We start from the raw sequence: 25378 nt of genomic DNA on the forward strand, positions 1-25378 counted from the left end.
TTCCTTAACTTAATAAAATGGAAAGGTAAAATAAAAAGAGAACTGATAAGAAAGTATAAAATATGTTTTAAATTAAAAGTGATTGAAAATTATGGACCATAGAGACAGTACAGTAGATAAGGCACTTCCTTTACATAATACTGACCTCTGTTTGAAGCACCGAAGACACATATGGTTCACCATGCACCACCAAGTTTCAGTCCTGAACACAGGGTCAGGAATTTACCCTGAGCACCACTGACATAGTAAAACAAATTCTAAAAAATTTAAGATAATTAAAGCAGAGATTGAGGGCTGGAGCAATAGCACAGCGGGTAGGGCATTTGCCTTGCAAGCAGCCAACATGGCCGACCCGAGTTCGATTCCTCCATCCCTCTCAGAGAGCGCGGCAAGCTACCAAGAGAATCTCGCCCACACGGCAAAGCTGGCAAGACACCCGTGATGTATTCCATATGCCAAATACAGTAACAATTGTCATAATGGAGACGTTACTGGGCCCGCTCAAGCAAATTGATGAACAACGGTACGACAGTGACAGTGACTAAAGCAGAGATTATCAAAATTAGGGAGAATTCAACAAATGATCTGGAACATTTGAAATCCAAATTCCAAAAGTGAATCTTGAATTATACTTTGAATCAAATTAAACATTTACTATAAACTGATCATATATCTAAAAGTAATTATTCTTGTTTGGATTATATATGTAAACGTAATTCTTCAAGATTAATTTGAGTAAGTATAGAAAATGAAAGATAATTACTGCATAAATTCACAAATATGTGATATACAAATAAGTAGTGAAAACTAAGGTGCTTGGTAACAATGCTGATGCGAATGTAAAGAGAAAGAGACTCTCTTTCATTTGTGGTGGGAAAGCCTAATGGTCCAGCCTTTTTGGGAAACTATATGGGCATACCTTACAAAACTAAAACTTTCAGCTTTGTTTTTTTGGCTCGTCTCGCTTGCTCTTGATTTGTATCTACCAGATAGCAAGATGTCTTCAGGAAATGCCAAAATTGAGCACCCTGACCCCAACTTCAAAGCTACAGCTGTTATACCAGATGGTCAATTTAAAGATGTTTGCCTGTATGACTGCTAAGGAAAATAAGTTTTTTTCTTCTTCTACCCTCTTGACTTCACCTTTTTGTGCCCTACAGAGATCATTGCTTTCAGTGATCGGGTAGAAGAATTTAAGAAACTCAACTGCCAAGTGATTGGTGCTTCTGTAGATTCTCAACTTTTGTCATCTGTCATGGATCAAAACACCCAAGAAACAAGGAGGACTGGTACCCATGAACATTCGCTTGGTGTTGGATCCTAAGCGAACCACTGCTCAGGATGATGGTGTCTTAAAGGCTGATGAAGGCATCTCTTTCAGAGGTCTTTTTATCATTGATCACTTTGGCAGATCACTATAAATGACCTCCCTGTTGGGCGCTCTGTGGATGAGACTCTGAGATTGGTTCAGGCCTTCCAATTCACTGATAAACATGGTGAAGTATGCCCTGCTGGCTGGAAGCCTGGTAGTGATACCATCAAGCCTAATGTCCAGAAGAGCAAAGAATATTTCACTAAGCAGAAATGAGCCCTGGGTCTTTTAAGAGCCAGGCTGCAATAAGCAGCCATAAGAGCAAATCTTTTGTTGCTATTGTCATGCTTTAAACATGAAACCTTAGACTTGATCAGATGTGGTTTGGGACTGGAACAGTCTTTCCTGTCGGGATTGGGAGGGGTCAACTTCCTTGGCAAGAGTTGTACACCGGGGGCAGGCCTGCAGTTGTATATAGTAGATAATACCTTTGACCTTTTGTAGTTCCTATTAAACTTGAAGATCTCGGAAGAGAACAAAACAGAGTCTCCTGCCCCCATGCCTGGCTGTCCCCACCGAGGCCCCTTGAAAGGGGGCGGGTTGAGTTTCCCTCCCTGCCCCAAGCAGAGCTCCAACAGCTGAAGATTTCTGAAACCCAGCCACAGCCATGCTTAAGACCACTCTCCACACACTTGGACAAGCCTCACACATGAAGGAACTGGCAGGGGAACCCAGGTGTGCGGGACCCAGGGCTGAGATATCCAAGACTACTCGGATCGGAACTGAGCCTCCTCCACCCAGATCCCCCAAATTCCAGTAGATAGGCATTACACCCACCAACTCCCCCAAGCGCCGTGTAATCCCATTAACAGCCAAGATCCAGAGACTAGAAAACCAAGCTCCCAGAAGCACGCGGCTGCATTTGAAGCTATGACACCTCTTATTGTCTACTTCTCACTCTTGGAGAAGCTGGCAAGCTACTGAGAGTATCCTGCTGCAACAACAGTGTCTGGCAAGCTCCCCGTGGCATATTAGATATGCCAAAATCCAGTAACAATGATGGGTCTCATTCTCCTGAGCCTGAAAGAGCCTATAATGTGGCACTGCTAAAATCTCAGGGCTAGGATAAATGAAGATGTTACTGGTGCCTGCTTGATGAAATGGATGAACAATGGGACGACATTGATACATTGTTATTAAACTTGTACTGAGAACAAAAAAAGCTAGAACTTTCATATGACCCAACAATACCACTTCTGGGAATATATTCCGAGGGTGAAAAAAAGCGCAGTAGAAATGACATCTGCACCTCTACATTCATTGAAGCACTGTTCACAATAGCCAGAATCTGAAAACAACCCAAAAGCCCAAGAACAGATGACAGGTTGAAGAAATTATGGTATATCTGCACAACAGAATACTATGCAGTTGTCAGGAAAGATAAAGTCATGAAATTTGCTTATAAGTGTCATGGAGAGTATCATGCTAAGTGAAATGAGTCAGAAAGAGGGGGACAGACATAGAATAACTGCACTCATTTGTGAAATATAAAATTTCATAACATGAGACTAATACCCAAGTACAGTATAGACAAGTGCCAGGAATATTACTCCATGACTGGGAGCATGCCTTAAGAACTGTGGGAGAAGGCAGCTGTAATAGAGAAGGTATCACTAAGTCAATGATGGTTGGAGGTATCACTCGGGATGGAAGATGTGTGCTAAAAGTAGATAATGGACCAAACATGATGGTCTCTCATTGCCTGTATTACAAACAGTATTCCCTATAAGTAGAGAGAGACAGTAAGAAGGAAATTGTCTGCCATAGAGGTAGGAGGAGGGGTGGACAGTGGAGGTGGGGAATACTGGGGACATTGGTGGTAGAAAATGTACACTGGTGGAGGGATGGGTGTTTGATCATTGTATGATTGAAACTCAAACATGAAAGTTTAGTAACTGTAGCTCATAGTGATTCAATAAAAAAGAGAAAGAAAGAAAGAAAGAAAGAAAGAAAGAAAGAAAGAAAGAAAATAGGTAAAAAGAAAATAAAGGGAGAGTAAAAGGAATGTATAGCAGTCGTTTTAGTGCTGGGAAGGCACTGGAATGTAGATGGTGAGTGTGGCGAATCTTTACACACATATGAAGATTTAAAGTTAAGTGTAAAATATTGAAATTCTAATATATGTAAACCTCAGATAATAATTGAAAAGAAAATTATTTAAAAACCAAAATGGAACATAAAGAAAACTAATCACTTGATCACTTGAATTCCTGTTAATTATCGATTTGCTCGAGTGGGCACCAGTAACATCTCCATTTATCCCTGTTGCATGCTAGTGTAGCCCAATGGCATCTGTTCCTTCTAGGAACACGAACAGCCTCAAACCAATCGTTCAGGATTTTGATGAAGTCTAACCATCTGGTAGGTGGGTGGCCACACGGTCTTTTGATATCCCATGGTATCCAGTCGGAAACAGCTCTAGTCCAGCGGTTGTCTCCAAAACCCAATATATGTCCAGCCCATCTGATTTTTGATGCCTTGGCAAATGAGACAGCGGCCCTGATTCTTGATTGTCGACGGAGGTCAGAACTCCAGATTCTTTCTCTCATTTGAGTGAAATGTGATACTCCTAGCATAGCTTTTTCCATTCCTCTTTGGGATACCCAAATAGCGATCTCATCCTGTTTGCATAGGGCCCAGGTATCTGAAGCATATGTTAATGCAGGAAGAACAGTGGAATCAAAGAGATGTGCCCAGAGCTGGAGGTTCTTCGACCTCTTATCTATTTCTTCGACGCTCTTGAAGGCGTTCCAAGACGGTCTCTTCCTCCTGTGCAACTCAGGTGCCAGGTCATTCATCATGTTGACTTCTTGACCTAGGTACACATTTCTGTTGCATTCGGAGATGGTCATTCCATTGAGAGCAAATGGAGCATCAGGAATGGGCTGTTTCTCATAAGCATTGTCTTCATGATATTCAGCTGTAGTACGACCTTTCCACACTCATGGTCAAAGTCGGCCAGCATTTGTGCTGCTTGGTTAATGTTTGGTGTTATTAGAATGATGTCATCAGCAAAGGGGAGGTGGTGTAGTTGCTGACCATCAATCTTCACTCCCATTCCTTCCCATTCCAGTCGTCGCCTGATGTTCTAGAGGGTGGCACTGAAGAGTTTCTGTGAAATGGTATCACCCTGCCGAACCCCTCTCTTGACATCGATGATCACTTCTATGTAGAATGGTGAGATCTTGCTAGTGAATCCGTAATACAGTTCACGGAGGATCCTGATGTATTGGGCTTGAATGCCCTGATTGGCTAGGGCTTCAATGGCCACATCCATGTCAACAGAATCAAAGGCCTTCTTTAAATCAATGAACATTAGACAGAATTGCATCTTGAACTCCCGAGAAACCTCAATGAGCTTGGTTATCGTGTAGATATAGTTGATGGTGCTGAATCCTTTTTGGAACCCAGATTACTCGGATGTTGTCCTTCATCTAGTGTTCTGCAAATCCTATTAAGGATGACTCGAGTGAACAGCTTGTAGATGACAGACAATAGGCAGATTTTTCGGTAGTTGCCAATGTTGTGGATGTCTCCCTTCTTGTACAGTAGTACAGTTCTGCTGATTTTGCATTAGGACGGAACCTTGCATTCAGACAGGTAGCATGTGAATTGCTGAGCCAGCGTATTGATGAGTACTGACAGCAGGTTCTTCAGGTGTTCAGGTCTGACATTGTCTGGGCCAGGTGCTGTTTGTTTCTTTACCGACGAAATGGTGTTTGGATTTCAGAAGGGAGAACATTGGGAACATCATGTACATCCTGCGGAATTTGGTATGTGGACAGGAGGACATGGCTATCAAAGAGATCTGAGTAGAAGTCATGGATAATCTTCTCCATTGCCCTTATGGAAGATGTGATAGATCCATCAGTATATTGGAGTCTTCTTGGTATTCTAGTTGGCAAAGGACAGGCGGGCGTTACGAATGCTTTTCCCAGCTTCTGCTGCATCTACCAGCACTTCTGCGATTCTCTCTTTGAGGTCTTCGTTTATCACATCTCTCCACTGCTTTTCAAGCTCGGATGTTTGCTTGCGATTGCCTGAGGCATGCATCAAGCCACATTGGCCAATAAGCTCAAGAGTTTTAGAAGATAAGTGGTTTTTTTTTGTGGATATCTCTCTCTTTGTGTTCCTTGCACAATCATGGAGGTGCTGAACCGGTCGATCATATTCCTTGTTAATGTTGTCAACAATGGCATCTTCCCATGTTGCAGAAATACTGCCAAAGAGCTCCCAGTTGGTGGTCTTTCTGGGAGTTCTCTTCTTAAATTTTGCAGCCCTTTCTCCCCGCTCTGTGAAGTAGAATTTTGCATGAAGGATACGGTGGTCCAATCCTGTTTGGAATTTTGGGACAACAGCGACATCGGTCAGGCAAAACTGTTGATTTAATATGATGTGGTCTATTTTGTTGTGGAACCATCCACTGGGAGACTCCCTTGTCCAACGTTTAGATTTTGCCTTCTGGAACTGTGAGTTACCATGGATGGTCTTGGTCACCATGATGAACTCAGACAGTCTCTCACCCTGTTCGTTCCATTCTAGGCCATGGGTCCCAATGTGGAATTCTTTGGCTGATCTTCTCGGTCCTATCTTGGCATTAAAATCACTGACAATGATCTAGTAGAAGGTGTGGGCTTCTTTATAGAACTTCTCCAGCTCCATGTAGAACCTCTCAATTTCTCCTTCATCATAATTGGATGTTGGGACGTAGACAACGATGATAGAAACTGGCGGCAGTGACCCACATCTATTCAAGTGTAAATGTCCGCTTCGGGTTGTTAGGCATTCGAATGAATCAATGCTCATGGCCAAGTTCGTGTTGACAAGGACACCGTCACCACCGACGCCTCTTTTGTCACATGTTCCGAGGAACAGTTCTTCCCCAGTGTCGAAAACAGCATGATGTGATTGATGTCTTCTGGTCTCGGTCAGACCAATGATGTCATATTTGATCTTTCGCGGTTGTACCATCAGGTCCTTGATGGATGCTTCCAATGCTAGCATGAGTGCATTGAAAGTATAGACAATCATTTTTGTCGTCCTTCGTTTGGGCAGCCTAGTTTGGCCTTGAGATTTCATCAGCCTTTCCTTCCTCATCCTTCTCAATGCTGCCAAAGAAAACTAATAGTACCTTAAAAGAAAACTTTATTCTAGCATAGGAAAAACAAAGGCACCTTTGTCCTTCGGCTAAGAAACTGTTTAGCATGTATAATACAAAGGCAAAATTCTTAGATGGAAAAGCTATGGTTAATAGATTTCGTCAGTGTTATAGCATAAACTCTAAATTTATATGATAATAGAATGGGTAATTAAGTCATTTGCAGCAATAGCACAGCAGGTAGGGTATTTGCCTTGCGACCGACCCAACCATGCCGAGTTCGATTCCTCCACCCCTCTCGGAGAGCCCGGCAAGCTACCTAGAGTATCTCGCCCGCATGGCAAAGCATGGCAAGCTACCCGTGATGTATTCAATATGCCAAACACAGTAACAGCAAGTCTCACAATGGATACATTACTTGGCCCGCTCAAGCAAATTGATGAACAACGAGAGGACAGTGCTACAGTGCTACATGTAGGGTAAAATATGAGACATTTGCTATGATGGTACTATAGTATCCTTGTACCCTTTTGAATTGTGCAGGAACATAATACGTGGGAAATTTTAAGTTAAATTATGTCATCTTTGTAGACACCAATTGAACTACTCATTGAAATGAAATATGCCACAAGTTTTGTGCAACTGCTGAAAAATGGGACTCTATATAAATTTAAGCAAATATTTTAGCTATGCTATCCTATCATTCTCAATGTAAAGTCTATTCTGATTAAGGTCAAAAATATATTAAGAAAAATATTTGAGTAGGGATATAGTGATGAGTTTGCTGGTTTTAAGACTTCCTTTTGAAGTGAGAGACAGACAGAGACAGAGACAGAAGAAAAGCTCCTCTCATTGAGACAGGCTGCGTGGTGGGAGCTTTAGGGTGATGCAAAGGAACATGGAGACACTGGTGCTGGGAAATGTACACTGGTGGAGGGACCGATGTTGGAATATTGTGTGACTGAAATCTAATCATGATCAGCTTTGTAAGGGTCTATCTCATAGTGATTCAATAAAAATATTTTTAAAGACTTTTCCTTGAAGTTAACTTATATTTTGCTACATCTTAGAGTCCTCTAGGAGACGAAAGAATGTGATGGTTTTATGCTGCCTTCATTCTTTGATAGGAACAGTCCAAATCTTACCCCCATCCCAGAGGCTTGATTATCTTTATCAATACATTTTTATTTTTACACTGTTTGCTCGAGCGGGCCCAGTAACGTCTCCATTGGAGACTTTGTTGTTACTGTGTTTGGCATATCGAATACTCTCGGTAGCTTGCCGGGCTCTCCGAGAGGGGCGGAGGAATCGAACTCGGGTTGGCCATGTTGGCTGCTAGTAAGGCGAACGCCCTACCGCTGTGCTATCGCTCCAGCCCCACTGCTTAAGTAATTTTTATTAAAGCAAGAATTTTATAATCCAAATTACGTTTCCTTGCTCAGTAATCAATTCTGTTATTTAAAACAGAACTATTTGACATTCTGAGCTATTCCACAGTAAAGAATTACAGAATTAAAGAAAGGAATGCTTTAAATTTTTGTACGTTCCTGAAAATTATTTTTCCCAGGGTCTATAAAACATTGATTTGTTTTTATATTTTACTATTTTGGTTTTTTGTTTGTTGTTGTTGTTTTTAAATCAGAAGTAATCTAGGCCTAGCGGTTTGCTAGACCTGGCATTTGTTCAGTCCATCAGGTTCAAAGTTTCCTTTCCCTTTTTAATTTATTTTATATTTTGTAATGTTTTTTTCATAATATTTAAGTTTTTTGATGTTTAGATATTTTTCTTCTGTGAAGCACGAGTTTCTTTTCGTGGTCCCTGATCAATTTTAAACAGTTGGAGCACCGGTTTACGGCTTTCTGGGCAGCCTCTTTAGCTTGGTGGGCTTGTAGTACAGCTACAGCTTCATTAACTTTAGAACGAAGAGATTCCAGAGACTCAAGCATATGAAGAAGTTCTGAATTATCAGTCTCCAACAAAATGCCAGTGATTTTACCAGCAAGGGTGGGGTGCATGGCCTGAATAAGAGGAAAGAGCCGTTCACCCAACATTTGCTTTTGCTCCTGAGGAGGGACAGATGCCAACATGGAAGCAGTCAAAGGCTCCTGACCTTGTACATGAACAGCAGGCTGCTGCATGGTCACCTGTGGCTGTGCGTTCAGATGCTGCTGAGGGTTGCGCACGCCTGCGGCGTACTTATACTGTAGAACGGTGCGGACAGCAGGAGTTGCGGCAGCGGACCCATTGTTTGTGGAGTTGCGGCAGGACGTGGACCCATTGTTTGTGTTGATGTGTTAGCAACACGTTGCGTGGACATGACTGGTGGAACCTGGGAAGAAACTAGTCTCATCGTACTAAATGGCGGTCTAGGAGCATCTGGGCGGATAGCACCGGGCATATATTGGAATGGATGAGGTCTGGCACCCTGAGCAGTCCAGCGCGGACTTGGTCTTAGTTGAGCAATTTGGCTAGGAGGATAGTACACAGCACGGTTCTGAGTCTGTGGGATAGCTGCCGTGAAGTACCCTATAGGAGGTGCTGGCTGGTAGGGGTTGATAACGGGGTTGGGCAAGGCTCACACACTCGCCATTCTCTACATGTACTGGTTGGTTACGTGAGATTGGCTGGTCACGTGAGCCTGGCACTCTTCTTCACGCTGAGCTAAAGCTACATACAATGGCTTGGTGGCCACAATTCTACCGTTCATTTCTGTAAGTGGCTTCTTCTGGGGAGGAAAAACATACAAAACCAAACCCTTTGCTGCGACCGCCCTCCATCATAACCTTTGCACTAGTGATTTTACCAAACGAAGAAAACTCTTTTTGAAGACATTCATCATCAATGCCATCATCAAGATTTTTCACATAAAGATTAACACGCTGGTGTCTGGTGATCCTATCCTGCTTCAACTGTTCAAATTTGCGCTTAAGCTCTGTCTGGCGTTCCACTTTTTTTGTTTTTAATTTTTATTAGTGAGACACCATGAGGTACAGTTGTAGACTTACAATATTTTTGTGCTTGGGTTTCAATTATAAAATGATCAAATACCCATACCTCCACCAGTGCCCATTTCCCACCACCACAGATCCCAGTATCCCTCCCACCCCCCATCCCCCCCCATCCCACCCTACCTCTGTGGCAGGGCATACCCTTTTGTTCTCTCTCTCCTTTTGGGTGTTGTGGTTTGCAAAAGAGGCATTGAGTGGCAATCATGTTTGGTCTATAGTCTACTTTCAGCATGCTTCTCCCATCCTGGGAGGATCCTCCCAACACCCTTTATTTGCTGCTCCCTTCTCTATCTGAGCTCCCTTTTCTCTAGCATGTGTAGCTGACCTCCAAGCCATGGAGCAAAATTACTGGTACTAATCTTGGCCATTCTTGAGTGTTAGTTTCCTATTTTGTTACTTTATGTTCCCCAGATGAATGCAAATTTTCTATGTCTATCTCTCTCTTTCTGACTCATTTCGCTTAGCATGATACTTTCCATGTAGTACCACTTGCATGTAAATTTTATGACTTCATCTTTTCTAACAGCTACATAGTACTCCATTGTGTAAATGTACCAAAGTTTCTTTAGCCAGTCATCTGTTCTCGGGCACTCAGGTTTTTTACAGATTATGGCTATTTTAAAGAGTGCTGCAATGTGCCGTTCTACTTCTTTTCTGAGCTCAACCAACATAAATTTATTTTCCATTGAGCTCCTTTCCATTCATCTCATCCACAGCCTTCTGAGTATCTTCATGCCTTCCGAAGCTTACAAATCCAAAACCTTTATATTTTCCACTTTCATCCATCATTACTTTCACACTTAAGGCAGGTCCAAACTTGCCAAAGAGATCCTTAAGGTGCTCATCATCCACGTCTTCTCCAAAATTCTTGATGTAAACATTGTTGAACTCTTTTGCCATTTTCATCACAAACCACCTTACATGAAAGGATGTTACCAAAACCAGAAAATGTATCATACACTGCTTTATTATCGATGGACTTGTCCAAATTTTTAATGAATATGTTGCCCACTCCACTTTTAAGAAGAGATGGATCATGTTAAGACCACATGATGCGTACTGGCTTGCCCTTTATAACATGAAAATTCATGGTGTCCAAAGCACGCTCTGCATCCCCTGGCTGCTGGAAGTTCACATACCCGTAGCCCAGGGAGTGGCAGGTGATCATGTCCCTCCAGACCCGGATGGAGAGGATGGGCCCAGCCAGGCCAAACTTCTCCTGGAGCATTGCCTCGGTCACATCAGGGTGCAGGTCCTCCACGTAGAGCGAGGCCATGGGGTACCTAGGGGTGCTGGGGTTCATCTTGGCATGGCTGCCTGCAGGGCCACAGGCCGCGACCTCTCAGGGACAATGAAGTGGTGGTGAGGAGGAGGAGGAGGAGGAGGAGGAGGAGGAGGAGGAGGCGGAGGAGGAGGAGGAGGAAGGAGAAGGACAAGGAGAGAGTGGGTCCAGGGCCTGGGGCCAGAGCGGGGTGGCGGGGGGGGGGGGGGGGGGAGGTGGAGCAGGGGCGGGCGCAGAAGGACAAAATTCACCTGGAATCGAAAACTACTCAACAGCGGCGGGGCTGCGGGGTGGCTGGGGCAGGCGAGGTGGCGGTGTCGGGGCCAGGCCACAAGCGGGGCAAGGCCTCCAGCTCTGGCTTTTCCTGCATGGAGCTGCTGCTGCTGCTGCTGCTGCTGCTGCTGCTGCTGCTGCTGCTGCTGCTGCTGTTGCTGCTTCTGCTGCTGCGGGGCCGGCGGGCGGGTGGGTCAGTCTTGGCGGCTTCACCGTTTTTTTGATTTTTATAAAAAGAGGAAGAAAAAAATAAAAAATAAAATAAAACAAAATAAAATAAAATGAAAACAAAAAGTCTCCGGCGGGGGAGGAGAATGCGGATTCTTTGTAAAAATTCTTTTTTTTTAGGTTTTTTAGGGAGCTTTTTTGAGATTTTTTTTTTAATAATAAATGTGTGTTCCAAGCCCAGAGCACACACACTGCACTCTCAGCACTAAGCACTGGGGAGAAGGACTCAATACATTTTTAAAAGATATACTATTATAATTCAGGAAATAAGAATTCTCGGCAAACCCATTTTTCCAAAGAAGATGTCTCTCTACATCTTTTCTTTCAAGATTTGTCTGCTCCTAAGGCAGAACTTCAGACCAATGGAATAGGGTTGAATATACTGACATCACCCCAAACACATATTATTATCTATATGGGCTGGAGCGATAGCACAGCGGTAAGGTGTTCGCCTTATAAGCGGCCATGATGGCCAACCCGAGTTCGATTCCTTCGCCCCTCTCGGAGACCCCGGCAAGCTACCGAGAGTATTCGATATGCCAAACACAGTAACAACAGTCTCCAGTGGAAACGTTACTGGGCCCGCTTGAGCAAATCGACAATCAACGGGAGGGCCTTTACCTTACCTTTACCTTTGACAAGGGAGCAAAAATGTGAAGTGGAGCAGGGAAAGCCTCTTTAACAAATTGTGCTGGCAAAACTGGACTGCTACATGCAAAAAAACTGGGCTCAGATCTCTGCCTAACACCATGAATGAAAGTAAGATCAAAATGGATTAAAGATCTCAACGTCAGACCAAAATCCATAAGGTACATTGAAGACAAAGTTGTCAAAACCCTCCATGACATTGAAGCTAATGGTATCTTCATAGATGTCATGCCACTGGCCAAGCAAGTAAAAACAGAGATAGACAAATGGGACTATCTTAAACTAAGAAGCTTCTGCACCTCAAAAAAAAAAACAGTAACCAATATACAAAGACAATGTATAGAATGGGAAAGTATATTCGCCCAATACCCATCTGACAAGGGGTTGATATCAAGGATATACAAATACTGGTTGAACTCCAAAAGAAGAAAACATCCAACCCCACCAAAAAATTGGGTGACGAAATGAACAGAAACTTTTTCAAAGAAGAAAAACGAACGCATGGTGTCTCACTAATAAAAATTTTTTAAAAAAATTTTTAAAAAGAAGAAAAACAAATGGTAAAAAGACACATGAGAAAATGTTTTACATCCATAATCATCAGGGATATGCAGATCAAAACAACAATGAGATATCATCTCACACCACAGAGACTGGCCCACATCCAAAAGAACAAAAGCAACCGGTGTTGGCGCAGATGTGGCGAGAAAGGCACTCTCCTTCACTGCTGGTGGGAATGCCGACTGGTTCAGCTCTTCTAGAAAACAGTATGGATGATTCTCAAAAAATTAGAAATTGGGCTCCTATTTGACCCAGCAATACCACTCCTGGGAATATATTCCAGAGAGGCAAAAAAATATAGTCGAAGTGACATCTGCACTTGTTTATTCTTTGCAGCACTGTTTACAGTAGCCAGAATCTGAAAAAAAACCTGAGTGCCCAAGAACAGATAACTAGTTAAAGAAACTTTGGTGCATCCACACAGTGGATTACTATGTAGCTGTTAGATGAAGTCATGAAATTTATATACAAGTGGTACTACATGGAAAGTATCATTCTAAGAGAAACAAGTCAGAAAGAGTGGGACAGACACAGAAATATTGCATTCATCTGGGGAACATAAAATAACAAAATAGGAGACTAACACCCAAGAATGTCCGAGATTAGTACCGGGAATTTTACTGCATGGCTTGGAGGCCAACCACACATGTTAGGGGAAAAGGCAGCTCAGATAGAGAAGGGAGCACCAAATAAATGGTATTGGGAGGATCCTCCCAGGATGGGAGATGCATGCTGAATGTAGACTATAGACCGAACATGATTGTCACTCAATGCCTCTTTTGCAAACCACAGCACCCAAAAGGAGAGAGAGAACAAAAGGGAATGCCCTGCCATGGAGGCAGGGTAGGATGGGGAGGGTGAAAGCGGAGGGAGGGATCCTGGGATCAGTGGTGGTGAAAAATGGGCCCCGATGAGGGATGGGTACTCGAACATTGTATAATTAAAACCAAAGCACAAAAATTTGTAAGTCTACAACTGTACCTCATGGTATTTCACTAATAAAAATTTTAAAAAATATTTGCTCCTTTATTGAGATTCATGGCAGAATCTTCTGCCCCCACACCAGGCTGTCTTCACTGGGGCCCCTCAGAAGAGGGCAGGTTGAGTCTCCCTCCCCGCCCCAAGTTGAACCCCGGTAACCAAAACCTCCAGAACCCAGCCACAGCCATGCTCAAGGCCACTCTCCACATGCGTGGACAAGCCACACACATGAAGGAACTGGAAGAGGAACCCAGGTATGCAGGGACCGTGGCTGAGATCTCTAAGCCTGCTCAGATCGGGGCTGGCCTCCTCCACCCAGAACCCCAGTTTTCCAGTAGTTTGGCAGTCTCAACCACAAACTGACCCCCATGCCATGTAATCTCATCAATGGCCAAGATCCAGAGACTATAAAACAAAGCTCCCCGAAGAGAGCGACACAGTAGTTCCTGGAGGCCACAAAAGCCTCCATCCCTGAAAGCTACCGAGAATATTCCACCCATACGGTAGTGCCTGGCAAGCTACCCATGGCATATGCCCAAAACAGTAACAATAATGGGTCTCATTCCCCTGACCCTGAAAGAGCCCCCAATATGCCATCAAGCTACACTATCATGCAAAATGAATGAATGGATACATTACTGGTGCCCGGGCAAGCAAATCGATGAGCAACAGGATGACAAGTAACTAGTGACAAGCGACTGAGATTCATATTTTCTAGTACTAATTGAAATATATTGAAAAGCAAGAACCCTCTTCTTCGATAACACCTTTCTTGTCTCATTTTCTATGGACCTGACTCAAAATGAAATGTGTGTTGTATATCTACAAGTTCTTGTCCATTCATTCAATACCTTTACCATTCAAATGTGCCTAAGGACAAGATGCATCATTTTGCATTCTGCTTTTGGATATAAGAGAATTTTCTGATTAAACTTTTGCTAAATTGTAGAACTAGAATGATAGTACAGAGGGTAGGGCATTTGCCTTGCATATCCAATTTGTTACCTGCCATTTGCTATGGTCCTGTGAATGTCGTCAGAAGTAATTCCTTAATTCCTGAGTGCTGAGTCAGGAGTTACTCCTTATGATGTTCACAGGACCATAGGAAATACCCGGTCAGCATCGCCAGGTGTGACCCTGCAACATTGCACACTTCTCTTAATATTTAATAGAAATATCAGAATCAGGGCAACTTTCTCAAGTTTAATATTGAAGCATAAGTACAATTTATACATAGCTCTTCAGGAACCTCATAGGGAATACAATAAGAAAAAGATCTTACTTGGCAAGTTATGGATCAAGTATTCCTGAGATTTGCAGCCAAATATCATTTAATTTTTTATAACTACATAAGAAAACACCATAAACTGGGTGTCTTAAACAACTGACATTTATTGCCTTACAGTACTACAGAACGTCTAAGCAAAAATGTGACTTTTTTGGAAAGAGTTATTTAAAACATTATTTGTCATGATGAGGTCATATTTGAATAAGGGTAACACCTAATAACAGGCATTACAAAAAATAATACCAAAAAAAGATATAGCTTCAAAGAGAAGACAACATGAGGACATGAGAAGAACACCACTCTAAAAGGATATCTGAGTCTACAAAAACCTAGAAGTAAATGCCATAACAGAATCTCTATAAGAGTTTTAAGAAACTAAACTTGTGGATACTAATTTTCATAGTGACTGTAACCACTTTGCAGACCCAACAATGTATGAGGTTTCCATTTTCTCCAACTCCTGCCCCAAAACATTATGTTTCATTACCAAATTATTATTGCCATCATAGTGAACTTGAAATGCATTTGAAGTCTCACCATCTTTTTATTTTATTACTTTTATGACTAGCACATTAAAATGAGTATTTGTATTTCTCATGAATTTGTATATCTTCTTGAAAACAATTCTATTCAAGTATATTTCCTACTTTGAGGCTGAGTTGTTCGTCTCTTTGTCACACCATAATTCATCGACAGTTTTGCCTGACTGGTATTGCTGTTGTCCCAAAATGCCAAATGGGATCAGACCATCAACTCCTTAGTGCAAAATTCTACTTCACAGAGCGGGGAGAAAAGACTGCAAAGCGTGGAGAAATGGCTGCAAATTTTAAGAAGAGAACTCTCAGAACGACCAACAACTGGAAAATCTTTGGCACTATTGCGAAACTTAGGAAGATACCATCATTGACAACATCGATGAGGAAGTTGTTCACTTGAGTCATCCTGAATAGGATTGGCAGAACACTAGATGAAAGACAAACATGCGAGCAAGCCAGGTTCCACAAAGGATTCAGCACAATCGAACATATCCACATGATAACCAAGCTCATTGAGGTTTCGTGAGAGTACAAGATGCCACTCTGTCTAACATTCATTGATGTAAAGAAGGCCTTTGATTCTGTTGAGACTGAAGCAGTCATCGAAGCCCTATCCAAACAGGGCATTCAAACTCAATACATAGGATCCTCCGTGAGCTGTATTGCGGATTCACTACCAGGATCTCACCATTCTACAAGGAAGTGATCATCCATGTCAAGAGAGAGGTTCGGCAAGGTGATACCATTTCACTGAACTTCTTCAGTGCCACCCTCAAGAATGTCATATGATGACTGGAATGGGAAGGAATGGGAGTGAAGATTGATGGTTGGCAACTACTTCACCTCTGCTTTGCTGATGACAACATTGTAATAACACCAAACATCAGCCCAGCAGCACAAATGCTGGCCAACTTCGACTGTGAGTGCGGAAAGGTCGGACTCCAGCTGAATCTCACAAAAAAATATTTATGAGAAACGGTCTCATTCTTGACGTTCTACTTGCTCTCAATGGGATGAACATCTCTGAATGCAACAGTTATGTGTACCTCGGTCGAGAATTCAACCTGACGAATGACCTGGCACCTGAATTGCTCAGGAGGAAGAGAGCATCTTGGAACACCTTCAAGAGTGTTGAAGAAATAGCTAAGAGGACGAAGAACCTCCAGCTCTGGGCACATCTCTTCATTCCACTGTTCTTCCTGCATTAACATATGCCTTAGAATACCTGGGCCCTACTCAAAAAGGATGAGAACACTATTCGGATCTCCCAAAGAGGAATCAAAAGAGCTATGCTTGGAGTATCATGCTTCTCTCAAATGAGAGAATCCGGAGTTCTGACCTCCATCGACGGTCAAGAATCAGGGACACTGTCTCATTTGCCAAGGGGTCGAAAATCAGATGGGCTGGACACGTAATGAGATTTGAAGATGACCGCTGGACTAGAGCCATTACTGAATGAATTCCATGGGACGTCAATAGATTGTGTGGCCACCCACCTATGAGATGGTCAGACTTCTTTGTCAAGACCCCGATCGATTGTTTTGAGGCTTTCTGTGTTCCTAGAATGAGAAGATGCCATTTGGCTACACTAGTACGTGCCAGGGACCAATGGAGACATTACTGGCACCTGCTGGAACAAACTAATGAGTAACGGGATGCCAAGTGATCAAGTGATGTACTCTAAACTTATTTACCTACATGTAAAGTCATATTACTTACTTTTTTATTATTACATTATTGCACTCTAAGCCTATTCATCTAAATGTCTCTCCTCACTGAGTACTGTTTTGATCATTGTATCATTGTTGTATTTTAACTAAGGAATTTTTAGTCTTACAATTTTGTTCTTTTCAAATTTTACTATCTAGTGTCAGTTGCAATTCCATGTGAATTTTAGTAATACCTTTTCAATTTCTATAAAATGAACTGTGGAAATAGAGATGAAAGTTGAATTTATAGATCACTTTGGATAGTATTTTCACATTTACAACACTTTCATGACACAAGCAGCACAGAATTTCTTTCCATTTGCCTTGTTCTTTAATTTTTGGAAACATTTTATAATTTTAGTAGTCAAATTATTTTCAAATATATACATTTTTATTTTTTATTTCGGGGGATCATATTGAGCTATGCTCAAGTGCTCTTCCTAATACCTATGCTCAGAGATCACTCCTGATGGGCTCAGGGATCATCTGGGATGTCAGTGATTGAACCTGTGCTGGCTATGTGCAGATCAAGCACCCTACCTGTTGTACTATCGATGTGGCCCCTAATTATTTATTTTTAATTATTTTTTATTGATTGAGGTTTTATGATTTACACTGTATCACTGTCCTCCCATTGTTCATCAATTTGTTCGAACAGGCACCAGTAACGTCTCCATTGTGAGACTTGTTACCGTTCTTAGCATCTTGAATATGCCACAGAGAGCTTGCCAGACTCTGCCATGCAGTCTCAGTAGCTTTTCAGCCTCTCTGAGATGGAAGAGGAATTGAACCCAGGTTGACCGCATGCAATACAAACGCCCCACCCGCTGTGCCTGTGCAAATGCTCCAGCCCTGATTTATTATAATGTTACTATTTTTCTGATGCACACAATTCAAACACCACACCCACTTCCTTCTCACAAGAACCACAACACCCTTTCCTTTGAAATGTCCCAAATTCAATTGTGTATCTGTTACCCCACTGTGTTTTCTTTGATCCTTTGTCACTATCTTGATATATATATATATATATATATATATATATATATATATTTACATCAATCCCACGTATAAGTGAGATCATTCTGTTTGTATCCCTTTCTTTCTGACTGACTACAGTCAGCATGATATCCTCTAGTTCCATCCAGGTTACTGAATATTGGATGACTTTGTTCTTTCATAGAGATGCATTGTATTACATCATATGTATATTCCACAACTTCTTGATCCATTCATCTGTAGTTGGGCATTTGGGTTGTTTCTGTGTCTTGGCTATTGTACCAAGTGTGGCAATGAACAAAGGTAAGCATATATCCTTTCGAAGTAGTGGGGTTTTGTTTGGAGAATAGATGCCAAGAAGTGGTATTGCTTGGTTATATTGGTTTTTTATTCCTATTTGTTTGATTGATTTTCATATTGTTTTCCATAGAGGCTGAACCAGTTGACTGTCCTATCAATAGTGTGTGTGACTATTTCTTTCTCACCATAACTCTGCTGATACTAGCTATTTCCAGAGGATTTGATATGTGCCTTTTTCAGATGGTTTTTTTTTTTATTGCTTTGTTTTGTTTTGGGGGCCATGTCAAGCTGTTCTCTGTGCTTACTCCTGACTCGGTGTTCCAGGATCACTCCAGCTGGTACTAGATGAACCATATGTTGTTCTGGGGATCTAACTCAGGCTGGCTGCTGCAAGTCAAGGACCTTAGTCATTGTATTTTCTTTCTAGCCCCAAAAAAATTGATCTTAAATTCACTAAGAAAATGATCAGCTACAGGAAAATTGTTTTTATCACTTTGTAGTGATTAATTTCTCCTTTTAGAATACCTACATTTATGATTCACACATAAATAAATAACCAAATAATAGTCAAGCATCAGAAATAAATTATTTGAAATATTTGTGAATATAATATGAAATCTTTCATAACATCTTAATCCAAACATATATATTCATTTCATGATTAGAAAAGTTTTGAGAATGCCAAGATTTAAAATCTGATTTCTCTATATCAACTAATAGCATCACTATTGAATCCTCTTTTAAAAAAGTAATTTAGCTCTAAACAAAAACTGAAGTTAGCACACTATTTCCTAAGGTCCCTGAACAGGTTTCATAAAAATTAATTGAGACATAGCCAGGATGAAGAAGGGAATGAAGTGAGAGAATTCCTTTGTCTCCAAATACAGAAAAAATAAAATTGAGCAGTTTTTTTTGCATAGGATACTGCTAAAAGGATAAACTGGTGGAGTCAGTAACCGTCCCTGGCTATGAAAAATGAACCAAAATCACCAAGGACACAGCTAAGAATCACATTCAAAAGGGAAGAGTAATGCTCACAGTAACTTTGATGGTCAGAACTTTGCTTGGGGTGAGGATTAAACCAACTAATAACAACCCAGTTTAGCCTAGGATTGATATTTGTAGACCAGAGGGCCCCTGTCAGTCAGTGGAGGGCTTAGAAGTCATTATCCTAAGCTGTGAATAGAGAAGTGGCAGACAGATTTGCACTGTAGTTTCAGGATAAGAAAAGTCCCAAACCAACCCTCACACACATCTGGCTGTTATGTACACCCACCACCCATATGAGAGTGAGATTCTTCTTTTCAATTAGAGGGAATAGAAACTGATGTTCAAACTGAAGAATTCTAACTATATCAGATCAGTGAACTTAGAGAAGTACATTGCTCACTTTTCATAATTTCTGTACAAATTAATTTAGTTTTATATAATTTGCATAAAAACTGAACTCAGGTTTTATGTGAGAATGTCTTTACTGTTTTCCATTTCTATCTTTATGTCCATTTCCATTTCTGTTTCTAAGTATCCCTCACTGAGTATTGATTCAGATGAATAAATTATTTTAAAGTTCTTTTGGGGAAAATATAACTGTCATTGGCATTTATTTTCCTGTGTGAAAAACAAATTTTATCGCAGCATCACAGCACCAGAATTTTATCTACTGACTTATGTGTTTATATAAACCTGTCTGTAGACATTTTCTCTGGATTGTAATGCCTGGGACGTTTGCTACATTATTTTTCCTCTCACTATTTTTTTTAGTGATTTAATTTTTTAGTTTGCAAATTTTTCCATATCAAATGCAAATATTCCCATACTGAAGACTATGGTATTTATTTATAATGGAATATAATTGTCTTTTTAAAAAGGTTATTTTGTAAAATGAGACTATATAGGTAAACTAGAAAGACATTATGCTAACTGAAAAAGCTAATCACAGAAGGAAAAATACTATACGGTTATACTTTTCTAAAGTAATTCCATAACCAAACTAATAGAAGTCAACATGGTAGTTGCTAAGGTCTAAAAATGCAGAGGAAAAGAGAGTTTTATGCTATGTATATAACTTTAGTTAGAAAAACAAGTTCTAAAGATCTACTTTACTTTCATTTCTTTCCTGAGCCTGTCTGAATGACTTCCTCAAAGAAGGATGGCATGAAGGGCTGCTCTGCCATCTCTAGGTGTTTTCCCAAGAATACACCATCAATATCCACAAGCGTATCCATGGAGCAGAATTCAAGAAATGTGCACCTCAGGTACTCAAAAAGATCCAGAAGTTTGCCATGAAGGAGATGGTCACCCCAGATGTGCACATAGCAATGGACTCAAAAAAAGTCTCTGGGCCAAAGGGATAAACAATTACCCTTACTGAATTATACATTTGTTCAGAAAGCATAATGAGGATGAAGACTCACCAAACAAACTTTATCAACTGATTACCTATGTGCCTGTCATCATTTTCAAATATCTGCAAACGGTCAGTGTGGATGAGAACTAAACTGATGACATAGTAAAGTTATAAAATATTTTAATCAACTTTATAATATTATGCTTATAGTTCACATTATTACATACAATTAAAATATGTTCAATCGATAGGTCTTATACATATTTTCTATCACAATAAAATATAGTAAAATATCTATAAAGAAGATAAGAGGAAAGGACCATACGATAGATATTTTACTTTGCAATAGGTCAAATGCTATAATTCTATGGTTCATAAAAAGTTTTTTTAATGTTTTGCCATTTAACTTTTATATTTTCATTTAATTATCATTGACTTACAGTATTATGTAGTTGCAGGAGATTAGCTTCATATCTCTATGTAATTATCACTTGTCCTTCTACCAGGTTCCCCTGGCATCTACCACTAAAAAGATCTTTCTGTCCATATTGTCTATTCCCTTCCTCTCTTTCTCTGAAAACCACCATAGTTTTCACAATGCTGTAATTAGATTTTGTTCACTTTCCCCAGTTTCTTTGCCTTAAAAATTCACATTCCATGTATTTAGTTAAATATATGTACTGATTATCACATAAAGAGCCTGACTTTTTGGTCATCCTTCCTCTTACCAATGTCCTAATCCTCATTCTAGCATTTTTCCAAGACCAATTTTCTAATAAAAGTATATTTTTCCTATAAAAGTACAGCAACTTGGACATTTGCCTTCCATGCAGCTTTCAGGGTTCCAACTATCAGAATCACATATTGTCCCCTGGACACCACCTGGAACGATCCCTGAGCACAGAGCCACGAATAAACCCTGAATGGAGCCCAGTGTGGCCCCCAAACAAACAAAAGACTCCGTCAGTGTTCTCATATTAAAAAGTAAAGGAGAGACCATTAAGTAGCAAAGATTTAAATATTTCAGTGCCAGAGAGATAGTACATCAAGTAAGTCATTTGTCTTACACATAACTGACCTTGATTGTCAGTATATGGTCCCCCAAGCACTGCCAGGAATGATCCCTAAATATAGAGCCAGGAAAAAGACCTGAGTGGTGCTGGGTATGGCCCCATCTATTCCACAAAAAAAGGGTAATATTTGTATTTGCTTGTTTTCTTTCTTTCTTTCTTTCTTTCTTTCTTTCTTTCTTTCTTTCTTTCTTTCTTTCTTTTATTCTTTCTATGAGTTAAGTTCTTAACAAAAATCTTGAGAAAATGGTATTGTAAAACCTCAAAGAAACTTTCAGAGACTTACCATTGAGTGTCTAACCAAGTTCTGAATCTTTATAATATCATTTAGATTAATCTACAATTTGCACCCACTGACCCTTCTAGCAGTAGTTCCAGTTCTCCAATTCATAAAGTTTTCTGCTGCAGGCACACATTGTGCAGTCAGTGCACCAAACCACTTCCCATTCCCTATATCTATCTTACACCTCTTTTAAGAAGTGTTTGCTAACTGCACCAGCTCACTTGATATGGTCATCTGTGTGTTCATAAAATATGTGTGGGCTCTCACCACGTGATTTCGGTGGCCATCAGCCTCTTCCCCACTGCAGCCTGCTGCTGCCACCAACAGATGCATGAAGGAGGGAAAAGCAGTCAAGTTGGTTGGTGATCAGTCACTATTTATTCCCATCTCCATCTCACTGTTTATTCCATTCTCCCCACAAATGTATTCTAGTCTCACTGTGTGCCCCATTTCAGTCTCACAAGTCTTGATTGTCAGTCTCCTACTTTCCCCCATGCTAATCTCACCACACCCAGTTTCACAGCCTTAGTCAGGACCCCAACCTCCAATGTTGAGAGTAGCACCTCCACCTAGGTCAGATAGCACAATCAGCATATGTAAAGCCCTTCCTTCAGGGGAAGTTCTTCTAAGACAAAGATCTCATTCTGCTAAGAGATCCATTCAAGGGCATAATTTTATCTATTTCTCCTTTCCTCATATCCATTTGAACAGTCATCTTAAATTTACTTCTTAATAATCTTTCTAGTCATTTTGTATGGACACAGTAAGAAATTATTAAATTTATAGGGTGGATCTCCTAGGGACATCTCGCTATAGATCCCAGACTACAGTTTTCAGGCCAGATTAGTCCTTCCTAAAACCAGCAGAGTCCTTGCCCTGTCACTTCTCTTTGGGTCATAAGAGAACTAGTCCATGACTGTACTCCTAACTTATAGTTAGTATTATGACACTTGGCCTGGCCCATTTCAATGCCAGGGTAGTTCACAGCTTGTCCTGATTCCATTCAATCCCTTTGTCAGGACCCTGCTTTCGGGGTGCTAGGAACTAAGGGCAACTGAGGCTTAAGTCGTATAAATATGACAGGTGCTGGAGAGTAAATATTATTCAGAGTCAACTCCCAAGTTACAAAATCATAGCATTAGTTGCCTTCCTGTGCCTACACAAAAGAGACTTTGATCTAAAGTAAACTATGCAAAGAACAGATGGGAAAGAGAAAAAAACAACATTTCACTTACAAATACAAAATCCAGAGTCCTTATAAGGATCTTACCTTACAAATTACAGGGTTTGGTTTGGGGATATGAAATTAACAGATAAGGGAAGCTGAGCAGAGAGGATAAGTAAAAGATAAACACAGAGGAATGGGAGTGCCTGAGAAACACTGTGATGGGTGTAACCCAATAAACCTAAGTTCCCTGTGGCAAGGGAGAAGGGATAAATGAATGTTATCTTACAGTCATTCATGAAACTTTCATAGGTAATAATATACATTTCCTTAAATTATATATATATATATATAGATTCCTATAGTAGTTTATTCCCTATGGTGGCATTTTAATCTGTCAGAGAATTAACCATTTATGGGTTTTTTATTTATTTATTTTTTTAATAGTGAGACACCATGAGGTACAGTTGTAGACTTACACATTTTTGTGCTTGGGTTTCAATTATACAATGATCAAACACCCATCCCTCCACCAGTGCGCATTTCCCACCACCACGGATCCCAGCATCCCCCCCATCCCCCATCACACCCTGCCTCTGTGGCAGGGCATTTCTCTCTCTCTCCTTTTGAGTGCCATGGTCTGCAAAAGAGGCATTGAGTAGCAATCATGCTTGGTCGACAGTTTACCCTCAGCATGCTCTCCCATCATGGGCGGATCCTCCCAACACCCTTTATTTGGTGTTCCCTTCTCTTTCTGAGCTCCCTTTTCCCCTAACATGTGTGGTTGTCCTCCAGGTCATTGAGTAAAATTCCTGGTATTAATCTCTGCCATACTTGGGTGTTAGTTTCCTATTTTGTTACTTTATGTTCCCCAGATGAATGCAATGTTTCTATGTCTATCCCTTTCTTTCTGAGTCATTTTGCTTAACATGATACTTTCCATGTAGTACCACTTGTATGTAAACTTCATGACTTCGTCTTTTCTAACAGCTACATAGTACTCCATTGTGTAAATGTGCCAGATTTTCTTCAACCAGTCAGCTGTTCTCGGGCACTCAGGTTTTTTCCAGATTCTGGCTATTGTAAAGAGTGCTGCAATAAACAGACAATTGCAGATGTCATTTTGGCTATACTTTTTGGCCTCTCTGGGATATATTCCCAGGAGTGGTATTGCTGGGTCAAATGGGAGCTCAATTTCTAGTTTTTTGAGAATCATCCATACTGTTTTCCAGAAGGGCTGAAGTAGTCGGCATTCCCACCAACAGTGAAGGAGTGTCCCTTTCTCACCACATCCGCGCCAGCACCGGTTGCTTTTGTTCTTGTGGATATGGGCCAGTCTCTGTGGTGTGAGGTGATATCTCATTGTGGTTTTGATCTGCATCTCCCTGGTGATTAATGATGTGGAACATTTTCTCATGTGTCTTTTAGCCACTCGGATTTCTTCTTTGTCAAAGTTTCTATTCATTTCATCTCCCCATTTTTTGATGGGGTTGAATGTTTTCTTTTTGTGGAGTTGAACCAGTATTTTGTATATCCTTGAAATTAACCCCTTATCAGATGTGTAGTTGGCGAATATCCTTTCCCATTCTGTTGACTGTCTTTGTATTTTGGTCACTGTTTCTTTTGAGGTGCAGAAGCTTCTTAGTTTAAGATAGTCCCATTTATCTATCTCTGTTTTCACTTGCTTGGCCAGCGGAGTGACATCTTTGATGTCACATCTTAGATTCTATGTCATGAAGTGTTTTGCCAACATTTTCCTCAATGTATCTTATAGATTCTGGTCTGATGTTGAGATCTTTAATCCACTTAGATCTTACTTTTGTACATGGAGTTAGGCAGAGATCTGAGCCCATTTTTTTGCATATAGCCGTCCAGTTTTGCCAGCATAATTTGTGAAAGAGGCTTTCCCTGCTCCACTTCACTTTTCTTGCCCCCTTATCGAAGAGTAGATGCTCGTATGCTTGGGGGGGGGGGGGAACGTCAGTATATTCAACCCTGTTCCATTGGTCTACAGCTCTGCCTTTGTTCCAGTACCATGCTGTTTTAATTATTACTGCCTTGTAGTAGAGTTTGAAGTTAGGGAGGTTGATTCCTCCCATTTTCTTTTTCCCAGAATTGCTTTAGCTATTCGTGGGGGCTTATTGTTCCATATGAATTTCAGGAGTGTTTGCTCCAATTCTTTGAAGAATGTCATGGGTATCCTAATAGGAATTGCGTTGAATTTATACAG

At 40.9% G+C, this 25378-nt stretch overlaps 3 pseudogenes; 2 read left to right on the forward strand and 1 right to left on the reverse strand.

Moving 5' to 3' along the window:
• Positions 1 to 997: 997 nt before the first annotated feature.
• Positions 998 to 1665, forward strand: LOC130034246 (peroxiredoxin-1-like; annotated as a pseudogene).
• A 6195-nt stretch (positions 1666 to 7860) lies between these two features.
• Positions 7861 to 10781, reverse strand: LOC130034225 (polyadenylate-binding protein 1-like; annotated as a pseudogene).
• A 9632-nt stretch (positions 10782 to 20413) lies between these two features.
• On the forward strand, positions 20414 to 20780 carry LOC130034259 (60S ribosomal protein L31-like; annotated as a pseudogene).
• The last annotated feature ends 4598 nt before the right edge of the window (positions 20781 to 25378 follow it).

The sequence above is a fragment of the Sorex fumeus genome, unplaced genomic scaffold (assembly GCF_029834395.1).
Source record: "Sorex fumeus unplaced genomic scaffold, SorFum_2.1 ptg000058l, whole genome shotgun sequence".
Taxonomy (NCBI): Eukaryota; Metazoa; Chordata; class Mammalia; order Eulipotyphla; family Soricidae; genus Sorex; species Sorex fumeus.